We start from the raw sequence: 14,114 nt of genomic DNA on the forward strand, positions 1-14,114 counted from the left end.
AACGAAAAAGTTTCCTTTTATGGGTTGTCATGTAATCCGGACTCCACATATTTAATTTTATGCTTCTAGGTTCAATATTATAGAAATTTCTAAAAGTACATTTTGAAGAATGAAAAAATACCAAAAAGTCCCCTATTGTGGGTTCTCACTTAATCCAGCTCTACATATATAACTTCATGTTTCTAGGTTCAATATTATAACAATTTCAAAAACTACCTTTTTATGGCCGAAAAATATCAAAAAGTCCCCTATTATGGATTCTTACTTAATACGGGCCATACATGCTTAATTTTCTGTTTCTATGTGTTGTATTATAGAAATTTCAAAAAGTACCTTTTGAAGATCGATAAAGTACCAAAAAGTCCGCTTTTACAGGTTCCCATCCGGACTCTACATACTTAATTTTATGCTTCTAGGTTCAATATTATAGAAATTTCAAAAAGTACAAGAACAGAAAAGTACCAAAATGTTCTCTTTTTGAGGTTCTCATTTAATATGGGCCATACATGTTTAATTTCATGGTTCTATGTTCAGTATTATAGAAATTTCAAAAAGTACATTTTGAAGAACCGAAAAGTACCAAAAAGTCCCCTGTTATGGGTTATCACTTAATCCGGGCCATTCATGCTCAATTTCATGTTTCTAGGTTCAATATTATAGAAATTCCAAAAAGTATCTTTTGAAGAACGAAAAGTACTAAAATGTTCTCTATTTGAGGTTCTCACTTAATCCGGGCCATACATGTTTAATTTCATGTTTCTATGTTCAGTATTATAGAAATTTCAAAAAGTACCTTTTGAAGAACCGAAAAGTACCAAAAATACCACTTTTATCGGATCTCACTTAATCCTGTCCATACATGCTTAATTTCATGTTTCTAGGTTCAATAATATAGAAATTTCAAAACGTTCCTTTTGAAGAACGGATTTCGCTTAATCCGTGCCAAATAGGCTGAATTTCATTGTTCTATGTTCAGTATTATAGAAATTTCAAAACGTACCTTTTTGAAGAACCATAAAGTACCAAAAATATCTCCTTTATAGGATCTCACTTAATCCGGTTTATACATACTTAATTTCATGTTTCTAGGTTCAATATTATAAAAATTTCAAAACGTACTTTTTGAAGAACGAAAAGTACCAAAATGTTCTCTATTTGAGGTTCTCACTTAATCCGGGCCATACATGTTTCATTTCATGTTTCTATGTTTAATATTATAGAAATTTAAAAAAGTACCTTTTGAAGAACAAAAAAGTATCAAAATCACCATTTGTATGGGATCTCACTTAATCCGTGCCATATATGCTGAATTTCATGTTTCTATGTTCAATATTATAGAAATTTCAAAAAGTACCTTTTGAAGAACCAAAAATTACCAAAAATACCCCTTTTATCGCATTTCGCTTAATCCGGGCCATACATGTTTAATTTCATGTTTCTAGGTTCAATATTATAGAAATTTCAAAACGTACCTTTTGAAAGAACCTAAAAGTACCAAAAATACCGCTTTTATCGGATCTCACTTAATCCGGTCCATACATGCTTAATTTCATGTATGCTTAATTTCAAAAGTATCTTTTGAAGAACGAAAAGTACCAAAATGTTCTCTATTTGAGGTTATCGCGCAATCCCGGCAATACATGTTTAATTTCACATTCCTAGGTTCATATTATGCAAAAAATGAAAAAGTAAATTTTTCATGGTTATAGGTTCAATATTACACAAATTTCAAAAAGTACTTTTTGAGGAACGAAAAATTATCAAAATGTCCCCTTTTATGGGTCCTTACTTAATCCGGGCCATACATGTTTAATTTCATGTTTCTAGGTTCAATATTATAGAAATTTCAAAACGTACCTTTTGAAAGAACCTAAAAGTACCAAAAATACCGCTTTTATCGGATCTCACTTAATCCGGTCCATACATGCTTAATTTCATGTATGCTTAATTTCAAAAGTATCTTTTGAAGAACGAAAAGTACCAAAATGTTCTCTATTTGAGGTTCTCGCGCAATCCCGGCAATACATGTTTAATTTCACATTCCTAGGTTCAATATTATGCAAAAAATTAAAAAGTAAATTTTTCATGCCTATAGGTTCAATATTATACAAATTTCAAAAAGTACTTTTTGAGGAACGAAAAATTATCAAAATGTTCCCTTTTATGGGTCCTTACTTAATCCGGGCCATACATGCCTTAATTTCATGTTTCTAGGTTCAATATTATAGAAATTGCATAAAGTACATAAACGTACAAAAAAGTCCCCTTTTATGCAAAAAGTACCAAAAGTAAGTACATTTCTCACCCTTTAAGCGTTCGAATATCCAAAAAATACTAAATACGTATTTTTATTTTTTCGTTAAGTTATGAATAAGCCAAAAATATTTTTGTATGTTCTTTGGTTTAAAAGATACATGGGGTGCAAAAAAAGCACCAAAATGCAGAATTTGAAAAATGTACCAGACACCTGTCCTCTTATTTTTTAAGTGAACGACGATAAGCTTTTTACTGATTTTGTATCATGTCTAGTTTAGGAGATATGAAGTTACCGAAATTACAAACGGAATGACACACGATATATATCATTCTCAGGAAAATAATATTTTTGGAAATTACATTTTTTGGTATATTTATTAGAAATGTAATGTTTTTAAAAATTTAATTTAAATTGAATAGATATTAAAATATCAATGAAATGTTTTTTAATAAAAACTCAATTAACAAAAAAATAAAAATAAATAAATTAGCATTTTTTTCATTTAATAGGTAGCCCACAAACTAATATTTATTTATTTTATTAATATAGAAAATATCATCCTATGTATTACTTTAAATTATAAATAAAGATATTAATATATATCTTGTATTAACAGATATTATAAATGCTTAAGTTCAGATTTTAATTTTGAAAATTTTAAATAAATATGTAAATACCTGGAAATAATCCAAATAGAAAATCCATATAAAAAAATCCGTTTAATAATCAAATAATATTTTAACCCATTAAATGTTCGAATTTTCAAAAGGTACAAAATTGTTTACTTTCTTGTGAATTTATCTTTTTTTCTCGTGACTTTTAAAAATAAATCTCGCGAGTGATATTTAAATTTAAAGAGCGGAAAATTAATTTCTCTCATGAAACGAGTACAAAAGAGTTTTTCATGAGTTTAATAATATTGTAAATCTTAAGAAAATTAAAATTAACTTTTTATGTGTGAGTGTGTAAACTACATGTGCATTTATGTATATGCGTGTGTAAACTTTAAAGAGTTATGTTTGCCTGTAGAGGTTCGTAAATTTTTAAAATGTGGTATATTTCCAGAAATTTCATTATGATTTTATGGCTTTTTACGATCTTTGTGCACGTGTGCAAATAGAAATATCAATTGTTATTGTAATAGAAGTAAGAAATAGGACATACTATGTGCCAATTAGGTTTTTGTATTAAAAACATTTGTTGATGCAAGTTATTATTTTGTTTTTTTTTTTAACCAGGATCGGCAGACATATATTACTACATTTTGCACTTGTATAAGTGAAAGAGCGAAAAAACAAGAAATAAGAAATCATTACACTCTCATCTCCACAAAAATGCATGTATGGAAAACTGATATTTAGAAATAATATTAATGTAACAGAAAACTAATATTTTTTAGTTTAAAAGTAGCAAATATTTTTTGCCCTGTTTTGCACATATTTATATTATATTAAAATATATGTATATAAAAACACAAATTTGAGCTTTTTAACTATATTTGTAAATAAATATAGGTATACATATTAAAGGTAAAATTTAAACAAAAGTACATTAAATTTTGGTTAATTATTATAATTTGCAAATTATGTTAAAAGAAAAAACATTTTAAAAAGTTAATAATTCTAAAAACTACTAAATATGTAGTATAGATAATAAAAAAGGACAACAATAATTAGTATTATCCATCCCTTCATTAATATACTTTCGTTCATTTTCATTGCAAAAGCAAGAAACGAGCGAAGACACAACCTTCTTCTATGACAGCTCAAATGAGACTGAATTCTGTTTTCTATGCGTGTGAGTAATCTGTGTAAATTTAGTAACGGCCAAAATACACTGTGTATAGGAGTTGCCGATCGTGGTTTTAAAACATTTGTTTGTCGCCATAAACCCTTTTTCACCGCACACACATCCATCTTTCACATACATACATATGTACGTACATCCACAGCAGAAATATAGAAGGTAGTCTCAATCAAAAAAATTAAATTGACGCTTTCCTTATTTTAAACTTTATATACAGAGTTGCCACATGTTAAAAATAATAATGGATTTCAAGAAATATTTTACAAAAAATTTGTAGTTAATTTATCTAAATAAAATTTATGTTATATTAAAGGAAGTTAATTAAATTGCTGATTTCCTCTACAAACTTATAAATAAAATACATTTCAAGTTTATTAACTGAGAATTTTTTTCATTTTTTTATTGATGTGTAAATTTTTGTTTTCTTTTAAATGACGGTTTAAAAACCTAATTCGGAAAAATGTTCGGCCTAGATAAAATCGTTTAACAATTTTCTTATCTAAATCAATTTTAGATAAATTTAACAAATTTTATATATAATTTGGATTACTTGACAGTGAATTTTCATTATATCTTTAAAAAATTGAATTTAAGTATTCCAAATGGTTCAAAAAGTTGGTATTTGGCTTATATAATATACTTAGTAGTTATTGGGATAGCATCTCTATCCAATCTTGCACGTTTTGAATTGATTGTAATGTCACTTTTAAAGAAATGATCTGAACAAACCATAGGCTCTTTTAGCAAATTTTCTTCGTTGGTTTTGCATCTTTCAAGCCACTGTTGGCGTTTACCTGGTAATTGGAATTTTGCAGAAGTATTTCGTATTTTCGCAGTTCGGGAAAATGCAGCTCATATTTATTCTCTAATTAATTTTATAAATTAGTTTTCAAAGATTTTAATATAAATGTGATTTTATTCAAAAGAACAATTTTTATAATATTTTCTAACTGAATTGAAATTATTTTTATAATTTTTTTACATAAACTTCAAAGCCTATATAGAAATTTCATTATAAAATGGGAAAAATTAAAATGTATATGGTATCACTAATTTAACGAAAACTTCAAAATCCTTAAGCATGTCAGATAGAGAATTTAAAAAAATAATGAAAGATTGACACTACCTTCTATTTTTCTGCTATGCGTACATCTTTCTTACTAATTTTTTTTACCACCGCCATTAAGCCGGTTTTCGTGCACACATTTTCTGTATGTGAGTTTTATTCAAATTCTATTCATTTTGATATCTCTTGTGAGAGAAATTAAAAAAACTATATAAATAAATATAGCTCATGAAGTGAACATAAAAAATGAAGAGTTTAAAAAAATAGATCTAGCGAGATTAAAAATAAATCTCGTGAAACTGAGTTGCAAAACGAGAGAAATAAATAAAATTGTATTCACGAGTGCAAAAAATGCCTACTCTGCTAATATACCATTTTATCCTCTTTTTTCCAAAGAGGGTCAAATTTCAAAAAAGTGTCTATCCCCTAACTTTTCAAAATATGACGACACAAATATTCTTTTTTTTATATCTATATACGTTTAGAAGATATGATATTATTCCTCCGATTTTTCTAAAAAAATCATTTTATATTAACTTAAAAGCGTACTTGCGTACCAAATTTTATCTTTCTACGATGACTCCTTCTACTTTTGTCCATTAATTGTATGGGGACAAACGTGCTGTGTGACGGTGCTCCAGTGAATCAATAGAGTAAGATACCCTACTGTCACCAATAAGTACCTTCGCCCTCTCCTTTATGCGGTCGAGAAGCTCCACAATAGACTTCGAAGTTCCGATCCGTTTTCGGTTGGATATAAGTGGTGTAAATAGTAAGAAGATCAGATAGAGTGAAGTATGTCTTTAGTGTTTATAAACCGGTTTTGGTTTTTTTATGAACCGGTTTTTAGGCAACATCGATTTCCGATTAACCGGGTTATCAGGTTTTTCTGTCTTGCTTAACCGGTTTCAAAAAATTTAGGTTTTTAGTACAAAAATGTATGTTTTTTTTTGACAAAAAATCACATTTTTAAAAATTTTGTACACAAAATTTTAAATATTTTTCTCCATTCGTGTTAAACAAAAGTTAGGATATGTTAAACATATTTTATTTATATTAAACAGGGACTGTAAATAACAGTTATTTTGAAATTTTTAACCCAAAAATTCTATATATTGGGGTCAACGTAGTAGACTATTATATACCAATATAATCGTATTGAAGTGCTTTTTCAGTGATTTTAAAAAAAGCTCTTAGCTCTACAAATAACAGTTATTTCTTAACGGAAAAATAAAAGTCTGATTGAAACAGTTAAAAAATGACGGCAAAAATAAAGCTCCTCAAATAATTGTTATTTTATGACGGAAAAATAAAACTCTTTTTTAAAAGTTTCATTTGAATTTTTATTTTTAAAGTCACAAAATAACTGTTATAAATTAACCTGTTTGATATAACTTATAACTATTAATAAAGATTTACAATTTCAGAAAACAAGTAAAAAGTTGGCTTTTAAATGATTTTAAAATTTGTGTGGGTTGGAGGGGCATATTATTTTTGTTTTCTTTTTCGAAATATGTGTCAAAATTGTCGTAATTTTTAGGTAATACAGAATAATACATAGGTTATGTTATACAGAACAATAGTTTGGTCCATTTCAGAAATTTTTAAATTATTTTGGAGTTTATATGCCCGTTATAATACACTAAGTCATTTTACGGACCAGAAATACTGTTACAAAAATTATAATAATTTTTTCCGAGATAAGCTCTCAAAACGGAAGTTTTGAAACCAATTTCGGAAAGATTGCAGAAAATATATTTTTACAAATATTGTTATTATTTTTCTCATATTTAGTACATACATAAATAGTATCATATATCTATTGCAAGGTCAACTTATCCCTCCTCTGACTACCTAACTAATCAATTGCAGCTTCAGATCTGCATAAGATTACTATCTCATGATATATTACTGTACATAGCTAAACTAAAAAGTGCAAATATCTTATTCAGCAATTCGTAATATTTCGCAAAATATTCTCATCCAACTAAATTTAAGTATATTTAATAGATTTCCGTACATTTCGGTTAACCGACAAAAAATGAGAAAAATTCTACTTCATAAACAATACATTTCCTGCAGCACCAATGGAGTCCTTTATCTTCACGAAGATTTTCCAATCACAATATGCAACAACTATTAACCGATTTACCTGAAATTTTGCATACCGATAGTTATAAGCTTGAAAAGAACTATAGGCTATATAAAAGATAGTGATCCGATGCCACGCCCCTTTCTACGCCCACTTTTTATAAAATTATCCTTACCTATATATTATCCTATAATTATATAAAATAGAATGTCTTTTTGTTACGCTTTCACGGACAAACTACTGAAGCGATTTACATGAAATTTAGAACACTAATAGTTCTATTCTAAAGTGGAACAATATGCTATATAAAGTCATGATTTGAAGTCACGATTCTTCTTATTCCCACTTTTTTATATAATTGTCATACAAAATTTCCATTCGAGACTTATAGAAAACTACTGAACCGATTTACATGAAATTTGGTATACCATTTGGTCTGACCTCAGGATCAAATTTACATTCAGGCATACAAAAAACTACTGATCCGATTTTCAGAAAAACTATTATAATGAATGTTGTAGAATGAACAGAACGAAAAATTACATTGTCAAAAGGTATAATATGTATTTAATCCTATATATACCAACTGCGTGTGCCCAGCGTTGCCCGGGTTTCTTCGAAAATTAAAAATAACATTTTTCTATCTGTAATGACTGTACTTTTTATAAATAGATGTCAAAATTTAGGTTATAACGATAAAATAGTTATTATATTTTTCCGCATTTTGTTTAATACTTAAAGTCAGTTTTTGGACCAAAAAGTCATTTAAAAATTTACAAATTGATAATGAGCTTAAATTAGGAAGTTTTGACTAATTTGTAGACAAATTTAAGAAACTTTTTTCGAGAAATTATACTGAAATCAGCATTTTCAATCACTGGTAGGGAACTAAGGACACTTTCGAATTAGTTCTTTTAATTTTTCCACGTGCAGCAGATTTTAAAAACTGTTCAGTTTAAATTTGGTCACACTTTACTTTGAATTGTAGTGCCCCTGGTGTAAAGAGGCAAAAGGCTTTGGTACTACAAAAATACGTACCATTAACCATACAAAATTTCAAGCGATTTTCTTGCTATTTGAAAAATTACATACAATTGAAGAAACTCTGAAATTAAGAGTCCTAGAATTTTGACAGAGAAAACAAAACAACTTTTAATTTGTCAAACAATTTTGAGTTGCTCATTAAAGAGTAAAACTCATCATTGTTTCTCAAATACATCCATTTATACAAAAGTATGTTAAAAAATATTATAATAATTTTTTCATTTTTAACAATAAATTATATATTTTATATTTTGACTAGCGAGCCGTTTTATAGGTTTTTGTAAAAATTTAAATTTGTAAAATTGTGGTAACCTCTCTATTTCTTAATGTAATTTTGAATAACGATAAACTTAATCCGGAAATACATGCTTAATTTTCATGTTTCTGGGTCTAATATTATAGAAATTTCAAAATACCTTTTGAAGAACAAAAAAGTTTCGTTTTGTGGGTTCTCACTTAATCCGGTCATACATACTTAATTAGATGATTCTAGGTTCAGTATTAAGAAATTTCAAGAAGTACCTTTTAATGATCGATAATGTGGCAAAAAGTCCCCATTTATAGGTTATCATTTACTACTGTCTCTATATGCTTATTTCACGTTTTAAAAAGTTCCTTTTGAAGAACGAAAAAGTACCAAAAAGTTCTCTATTACAGGTTCTTACTTAATCCTGTAATACATGCTTAACTTCACTATTCTAGGTTCAATATTATACCAAAATTTAAAAACATTTTTATGTCGAAAAGTACCAAAAACACACCTTTTGTTGGAACTCACTTAATCCAGGCCATACTTAATTTTATGTTTCTATCTTCAATATTATATAAATTTACAAAAGTACCTTTTGAAGAGAGAAAAGTACCCAAAGTCCCCCTTTTTGTGTTCCTACTTTATCAAGTTGTACATACTTAATTTTATACATACTTACACACTTAATTTTATATTTATTTCTAGTTTCAATATTATAGAAAAATTCAAAAAGTACCTTTTGAAGAACGAAAAGGTCCCCTATTATGAGTTCTTACTTAATCCGGGCCATACATACTTAATTGTATGTTTCTAGGTTCAGTAATTAGAAATTTCAAAAAAGTACCTTTTTCAAAAACGATAAAGTACTAAAAGGTCCACTTTATTATTATTTCATCATTTAATCCGGACTCTACATACTTAATTTCAAGTTTCTATGTTCAATATTATATAAATTTCAAAAAGTACCTTTTGAAGAACAAAAAACTACAAAAAAGTTTCCTTTTATGGGTTCTCACTTAATCCAGGCCATACATTTTAATTCATGTTTCTAGGTTCAATATTATAGAAAATTAAAAAAGTACCTTTTGGAAAAAAGTCCCCTATTATGGGTCTCACTTAATCCGGCCACACATGTTTAATTTCATGTTTCTAACCAAGTACTTTTGGTACTTGTATGCAAAAAGTACCAAAAATAAGTACATTTTTTCACTCCTTAAGAGTCCGAATATCGAAATTTGTATTTTTATTTTTTTCGTTATGTTTATGAATTAGCCAAAAATAGTTTTTATGTGTATTCTTTGTTTAAAAGATACATGGGTGCAAAAAAGTACCAAAAAACGGTTTTACCCGTTTATTCCTAAAGGGGCCAAATTTGAAAAAAGTACCAGACACCTGTCCGCATATTTTTTAAGTGAACGAGGATAAGCTTTTAACTGTCTTTTGTATCTTATCTAGTTTAGGAGATATGAAATTACCGAATTTACATATAATATATAATAAATATATATATATATATATATTATATATATATAAATATATATATATATATATATATATATATATATAATATATATATATATATATATATATATATATATATATATATATATATATATATATATATATATATTATATATATATATATATAGTAATATATATTATATATATATATATATATTTATATATATATATATATATAATATATATATTATATATATATATATTATACGTTACTGACTGACTGATTCATCATCCCACAGCCTACACGGTTGAAGCTAAAGAGCTGAAATGGACAGGAGATTGGTGTCACACTAGGTAGATACACTAAGACTAAGATTTTTGGAATTTCAAATGTTTAGGGGGTAAAAACGGGTAAATTCGGTAATTTCATATCTCCTGAACTAGATAAGATACAAAAGCAGTTAAAAGCTTATCCTCGTTCACTTAAAAAATATGCGGACAGGTGTCTGGTACTTTTTTCAAATTTGGCCCCTTTAGGGAATAAACGGGTAAAACCCGTATTTTGGTACTTTTTTTGCACCCCATGTATCTTTTAAACCAAAGAACACACAAAAACTATTTTTGGCTAATTCATAACATAACGAAAAAAATAAAAATACAAATTTCGATATTCGGACACTTAAGGAGTGAAAAATGTACTTACTTTTGGTACTTTTTGCATACAAGTACCAAAAGTACTTGGTAGAAACATGAAATTAAACATGTGTGGCCCGGATTAAGTGAGAACCCATAATAGGGGACTTTTTTTCCAAAAGGTACTTTTTTAATTTTCTATAATATTGAACCTAGAAACATGAAATTAAACATGTATGGCCTGGATTAAGTGAGAACCCATAAAAGGAAACTTTTTTGTAGTTTTTTGTTCTTCAAAAGGTACTTTTTGAAATTTCTATAATATTGAACATAGAAACTTGAAATTAAGTATGTAGAGTCCGGATTAAATGAGAAAATAATAAAGTGGACCTTTTAGTACTTTATCGTTTTTGAAAAGGTACTTTTTTGAAATTTCTATAATACTGAACCTAGAAACATACAATTAAGTATGTATGGCCCGGATTAAGTAAGAACTCATAATAGGGGACCTTTTCGTTCTTCAAAAGGTACTTTTTGAATTTTCTATAATATTGAACCTAGAAATAAATATAAAATTAAGTGTGTAAGTATGTATAAAATTAAGTATGTACAACCTTGATAAAGTAGGAACACAAAAAGGGGGACTTTTGGGTACTTTTCTCTCTTCAAAAGGTACTTTTGTAAATTTATATAATATTGAAGATAGAAACATAAAATTAAGTATGGCCTGGATTAAGTGAGTTCCAACAAAAGGTGTGTTTTTGGTACTTTTCGACATAAAAATGTTTTTAAATTTTGGTATAATATTGAACCTAGAATAGTGAAGTTAAGCATGTATTACCAGGATTAAGTAAGAACCTGTAATAGAGAACTTTTTGGTACTTTTTCGTTCTTCAAAAGGAACTTTTTAAAACGTGAAATTAAGCATATAGAGACAGTAGTAAATGATAACCTATAAATGGGGACTTTTTGCCACATTATCGATCATTAAAAGGTACTTCTTGAAATTTCTTAATACTGAACCTAGAATCATCTAATTAAGTATGTATGACCCGGATTAAGTGAGAACCCACAAAAGGAAACTTTTTTGTTCTTCAAAAGGTACTTTTTGAAATTTCTATAATATTAGACCCAGAAACATGAAATTAAGCATGTATTTCCCGGATTAAGTTTATCGTTATTCAAAATTACATTAAGAAATAGAGAGGTTACCACAATTTTACAAATTTAAAATTTTTTACAAAACCTATAAAACGGCTCGCTAGTCAAAATATAAAATATAAATTTATTGTTAAAAATGAAAAAATTATCTATAATATTTTTAAACATACTTTTGTATAAATGGATGTATTTGAGAAACAATGATGAGTTTTACTCTTTAATGAGCAACTCAAAATTGTTTGACAAATTAAAAGTTGTTTTGTTTTCTCTGTCAAAATTCTAGGACTCTTAATTTCAGAGTTTCTTCAATTGTATGTAATTTTTCAAATAGCAAGAAAATCGCTTGAAATTTTGTATGGTTAATGGTACGTATTTTTGTAGTACCAAAGCCTTTTGCCTCTTTACACCAGGGGCACTACAATTCAAAGTAAAGTGTGACCAAATTTAAACTGAACAGTTTTTAAAATCTGCTGCACGTGGAAAAATTAAAAGAACTAATTCGAAAGTGTCCTTAGTTCCCTACCAGTGATTGAAAATGCTGATTTCAGTATAATTTCTCGAAAAAAGTTTCTTAAATTTGTCTACAAATTAGTCAAAACTTCCTAATTTAAGCTCATTATCAATTTGTAAATTTTTAAATGACTTTTTGGTCCAAAAACTGACTTTAAGTATTAAACAAAATGCGGAAAAATATAATAACTATTTTATCGTTATAACCTAAATTTTGACATCTATTTAAAAAAAGTACAGTCATTACAGATAGAAAAATGTTATTTTTAATTTTCGAAGAAACCCGGTCAACGCTGGGCACACGCAGTTGGTATATATATGATTAAATACATATTATACCTTTTGACAATGTAATTTTTCGTTCTGTTCATTCTACAACATTCCTTATAAAAGTTTTTCTGAAAATCGGATCAGTAGTTTTTTGTATGCCTGAATGTAAATTTGATCCTGAGGTCACCAAATGGTATACCAAATTTCATGTAAATATAGTGCCATCCCTGCAAATATATGTAAATACTCCTTATATTATGTAAGCACGCCTACAATGTAAACACGCGTTTAGAATAAGATAATAATAAGAAGATGATAATAAAGAAAGATGATGCAGACGATCATTCTTTGTCTAACCTTCAAACAAACAGGTTGTTTGATTTATTTAAAAATAAGAATAAAAGTATAATATGGCGACCGAGACAGGACTCGAACCTGCAATCTTCGGATCCGAAGACGATCATTCTTTGTCTAACCTTCAAACAAACAGGTTGTTTGATTTATTTAAAAATAAGAATAAAAGTATAATATGGCGACCGTGACAGGACAGTTGAAAACTAAAACAAAAGAATTTGTGGTATTTGCAAAAATAAAATACAAAAATAGTGACATAAAGTTATAAAAAAAAACTACTAAAAAAAATAAAACCTAACATAAAAGGAAAAGTTGTTTTTAAAAAAAAAAAAGGAAAATGTGTTGAATATTATAAGTGTATGAAAGAAAAACCTAATTAAAACCATTTCTTATAACTAACCTTTAAAATCAAAAGAAAATAACGTTTAAAAAAAATCATCATGAAAATGTGTAACTTCACAATAACTAATAAATAAAATATAATGTAATTTTTCAAAATAATCTTAAAACTTTACAAACAATTATATTGAACCACAGAAAAAAATCTCTAACAATTACAAAAAAAGAAGAAAAACAACAACAATAAAACCATTTACAAAAAAAAAGAAGAACACTTATAGACAAATCACTGTGTTGTTGTGGAAATCGCAAAATGCGTAGTACTTGTGCAAATATTTAAAGGTACCGTTATTGCAAATAATTCGTGGCGTGATTGTAAAAATGCAAAATGGTACAGTACTTTCAAAAGTGCTTATTGCAAATAAGAATATAAAGTGTGGTGAAAAAAAAACACAAACTTAACAAACACAAAAGAAAAATTTGATCTTTAAAAAAAAATGTAACGGAAAAAAATCATAAGAATAAATAATGAAGCAAAGTGAAAAAAGAGGAATAAAGAAAAAAAAAACAGGACACAACATAATAAAACTAAAGAAAAAAAACACAAGAATCAAGAACGAAAAACAATATTGAAATATAAAAAAATCGCACATAAAATAATAAACATATAGAAAACCAACATTTAATAAAATATAAAAAAAAAAAAATACAAAAATAAAATTTAACAAACAGAATATTATCTATTAAGATATAAAAACAAAATTATTTTGAAAATTGATAAACTTAAAACGGAAAACAGTTTGAAAAAAATACAAAAAATGAAAAAATAAGTAAGAAATGAAGTGAATTGCAGATGGACAATTAACAATAA

Source organism: Lucilia cuprina, chromosome 6 (genome assembly GCF_022045245.1).
Source record: "Lucilia cuprina isolate Lc7/37 chromosome 6, ASM2204524v1, whole genome shotgun sequence".
Classification (NCBI taxonomy): domain Eukaryota; kingdom Metazoa; phylum Arthropoda; class Insecta; order Diptera; family Calliphoridae; genus Lucilia; species Lucilia cuprina.